Consider the following 4,580-nt stretch of genomic DNA (forward strand, 5'->3'; position numbering starts at 1 on the left):
CGCTGAATAAAAAAGCATACCTACTTGACAACTTTAACGAGTTGTGGAGTCAGTCCACGCATCAAGGTCCCAGAGCCTCACTGGTGCTTTTCCAAAGGATATCCTGGAGAAATGCCCCCCCGCCCCACGTAATTTTACTCGGTTTCACCCTTTTTAAACTTCACAAGTCTTAGCATTTTTCATACATTCGTGTTCCCATTTGTTTTTTATTTAAATGTCTTACAGCAGAATTACTTGCCGGTTTATCTGTTGCCTTTCATTTTTGTCTGCCCAGTAATGCTGCTGTTCCAGTAAATGATCTGTATAGCTTGTATAAGGAAAGAAAACCTTTATGATTTATGCATAATGGAATTTAAACAGAATTATAGTGGGAAAACAGTCAAAATATTTTCTTTTTTTTTCACCCAAGAATGTCTTTCAGAGTCACAGAATGGTTTGATTACCTTAAAGCTCATCCAGTTCCAACCCACTGCGGCAGGCAGGGACACCTTCCACTAAACCAGGTTGCTCCAAGCCCCATCCAGCCTGGCCTTGAACACTGCCAGGGATGGGGCAGCCACAGCTTCTCTGGGCACCCTGTGCCAGTGCCTCAAGCACACTCATAATGAAGATTTTCTTTTATCTCGTCTAAACCTCCCCTCTGTCAGTTTAAAGCCATTCCCCCTTGTCCTGTCACTTCATAACCTTGTAAAAAGTCACTCTCCAGATTTCTTGTGGGCTCCCTTTAGGTACTGGAAGCTGCTCTAAGGTCTCCCTGGAGCATCCTCTTCTCCAGGCTGAACAAGCCTAGATTTCTCAGCCTGTCTTCATAGGAGAGGTGCTCCAGCCTCTGATCATCTTCACGGCCTCCTCTGGACCTGCTTGAGCTGAATGCATTATTTAGGTTGGGTCTCATGAATGCAGAGTAGAGGGGCAGGATCCCCTCCTTTGACCTGCTGGTCATGCTCCTTTTGATGCAGCCCAGGATACGGTTTGCTTTCTGGGCTGCAAACACACATTGAAGCCGGCTCATGTTCAATTTCTCAACAAACACCACCCCCAAGTCCTTCTTCTCAGGGCTTCTCTGAATCCATTCTCCACCCAGCCTTTATTTTTGATCCTCTGTAGTTCCTGTTTGGAATTATCATCTTCCTAAGTCTTAGAAGCCTATTCTCCTGAGAAACGGATACGTAAAAGATAACAACCTTTTTTTTATAGGCATTGTTCATTGCTATTATCATGTTTCCTAGGCTTTATCACAAGTCCAAACTTCCACTGGTTCGCTTGTTAGAGGGCACTAAGCTTGTTCCAAATTCTGCTTAGTGAAACTGATAAACTAACGTAGATACATTTTATGCTGTTATTGTAATTGCTTAATTCAGTCCCCGTTTTTTAGCATTAGAGCTTAATTTCATGATGATTCTTCACTACAGAGGGTATAGCTCCCCACCATATCTGCATTCTGTCCTTGCATCTTTCAAAACACTGCAGCGCTCCTCAGCGGTTACGTGGTTTATTTCTGCCACCCTCTCCTCTGTACTTAGGTTTTCAAGCCTTTTGTTGTTTCATTAGGTAGATACCCATGAGGCAGCTTTGTCTTCAGAAACATTCATCAACTCATCCATACACATTTTAGCAAAAGCCCTCTCAACATCAGGAAAATGCCAATGAACTTTCCTTTGTATCTTGGACAGGTACTTGCTTCCACTTTTGAATAAAACCAAGCTGTTGGCTCAGTGTATGTTGATGCTTTTTGGAACTGGTCATTTTAAATCAGTCTCATTCAGGATGGATGGGACTTTCAGAGTCTCTGTTTCAAAGAGATGGTCAGCGCTGACTTCAGACCAGGTTCCCCAGGATTTCGTTCACTTAAGACCTAGAGTATCTCAGCTCCAAATAGCACCCTGCCCCTGGGCCTGGCCACCACTGTTCTCACTGCAGTTACCACCCCCTGTGCTTTCCCTAGGTCTTGCATAAATGAAGATGATTCGTATAGTTCACATGATTCAAATTGTCCTTTCTGTTAGGGTATATTTGTAAGATAATCAGTGAGGATCATCTCAAACCTTAAAATGTTTCGCTGCATGAATCACAGGAAAACAGTATGTTCAATATAGCAACAGGAAAAACTGACACCAAAAAAGAAAATGGCATTAGTTTAACTCTAGGGATTTTTACTTTGCTTCCTTCTACTTCTTTTCAACGCATTAGCAAAAAATTAGTAAAACAACTGGTATTCCTGACCTCTCTTGTATTTGGATTCTCATTCATGTTCATGAATTCAGCAGTCTGAACCTGAAGCTCTGACAGATCTGGCCAGAGATGACAAGGGAAAGAAGAAAAGTTTTTGACAGGTACAGTGGTGACAAAAGGAAGACTGGGGACAACTTGGGCCCTCTTCAGAAGGAAATGGGAGACCTGGTTATCCAGGATATGGATAAGGCTGAGGTACGCAGTGGCTTTTTTGCCTCAGTCTTCACTGGCAAGTGCTCCAGCCCCATCATCTAAGTAACAGAAGGCAGCAGCAAGGACCTGGAGAATGAAGAACCACCCACTTCATTAGGTGGCAGGAGGCCACCTAAGAAACCTGAAGGTGCACAGGTCTATGGGACCTGATGAAATGCATTCACAGGTCCTGAGGGAACTAGTAGATGAAGCAGCTAAGCCATTATCCATTGTATCGAGGAAGTCATGGCAGTCTGGTGAAATTCCCAGTGACTGGAAAAAGGAAATATAAGCCCCATTTTTAAAAAGGGCAAAAAGGAAGACCTGGGGAACTACAGGCCACTCAGTCCCATGTTGGTGCCCTGCAGGACAATAGAACAGATCCTCCTGGAAACCATGCAAGGGCACATGGAAAATAAGGAGATGATCAGTGACAGCCACCATGGCTTCACTATGGGCAAACAGTGCCTGCCAAATGGGGTTATAATAGGATTCAGCAGGGTCAAAGCACAGGAAAGAGCAAACAATTGTTTTGAATTCTTCAGGCTGAAACAAATTTGTTTCTCTGAACATCCAGGCTATCTAGCCATTCATCCTGCAGGATACTCTTACATTTATGGATGTAAGGGCAGGGTACAAGTTTATAAGATAGCCAGGTTGATGGCTGCCGCTCACAGCTTGCTCCTGCACTCTTTTCAATCTATTCCCACCTGACTCCACTGTAGCAGACATGTTTTGAGGGAGAAGTGTTTCTGCCACTTCAGCTTCTTGAATAGCTACTTATGGAGTTAGATGAGATTTGGCACAGGAGGAAGCTACAGAGAGATAGTGGGAATGAGGGAGAGCCATCGATTTTGGCAGTGGCCATTTCAAAAACTTTTCTCATTAGGGTGTAATTTAACTATAGCTAAAATCATGCTCTATGAGACAAACACCACTATCAATTATACTAACAGAATTAGTAAGTGTATGCTTTTTCCCTGCTTTTATGTAGTACTAAAAGCAGCAGTACTACACTTACTTCTAAAGGCAAAAGTCTAAATCATGTATGAAAACTGAGAGTGACTCCATTACAGTGACACTGTAATTTAAAACCAAAATACCTTTGCTGAAGACAGAAGACCTTTGCTTCATAATCTGCCTAGGGATAGGTCTTCCCTCTGTGTGGTAAAGTTGCTGTAACTGCAGGGGAAGAAAAACAAGCCAGAAAGCAGACTGACAGCAAACACCCTGCAACAGCAGCAGTGGTCAGGGGTGCAGCCCCCTCAGCTGGGGAGGGGCAGGAACACAGCAGCATATGCAAAGCATCACAGCAGAGATGGAAGGCTTCTACTGCTACAGGAGAAAATGAAACGGGTATCAGACCCAGGGGACCTCTAGCATTGGTGTGGCACCAAAGGCAGGGAAAGGGGATTGTGAGACTAGGGAGTACAAAAAGCACTATTAAGCATTCCAGCTGCGATAAAACAAATCAAGGAACAAGAAACATTTGATTAAATGCACAAAAATCAGGAATAAAAATTTTACATAAGTGATATTGTCCCATTGAAGAGTAGTAAAGGTAAATGCTCTCTACTTTCTTCCCTCAGTGAAAAGGGAGGGAATGGCAGTGAGTACCTCCAAAGCATCACCACACTCTGCTCCTGGCTGCTGTTTCTGACCCACCTTCCCATTTATTTTCCATTTAAATTGGGTGAAGAACCTAGCACCACACCATCTAGAGGAATGCTCATCTGATTTTGCTAAAGGTCTGTCAGCTTTTTACTCTGGACATCAGTTCTTAAGGATTAAATCCCACGCGTGGGAAGACTCCTAGATTTTTCTGCCCCTATGAAACAGCTACAAAAACTGTAACCTCATGGAATTAAAGCAAACTGAGCAACGCTCTACTAAAATATCTGTACAGACCATTGATCCTACTGAAGTATTGCAGTGAATGCAATTCTTTATTTCTGTCAGCATCTTCCACATGCAAGACTGCAATACAATTTATTAGCCAAGCATCAGAAAAACTTGCCAGGTTTTATGCAGATGTAATAGCCAGATGGTTTAAGGATGCTGTAGCTTCCAAAGATTCAACCAAAATGATTGAAAGAGACTTAATGTTTCATGGGATAAAATTTTATTTTTTTAATAAAAAAGATAACACCAGATGC

Source organism: Pezoporus wallicus, unplaced genomic scaffold (genome assembly GCF_028554395.1).
Source record: "Pezoporus wallicus isolate ANWC-B61680 ecotype Strahan unplaced genomic scaffold, APGP_CSIRO_Pwel_v1 contig_4722, whole genome shotgun sequence".
NCBI classification, from domain to species: domain Eukaryota; kingdom Metazoa; phylum Chordata; class Aves; order Psittaciformes; family Psittacidae; genus Pezoporus; species Pezoporus wallicus.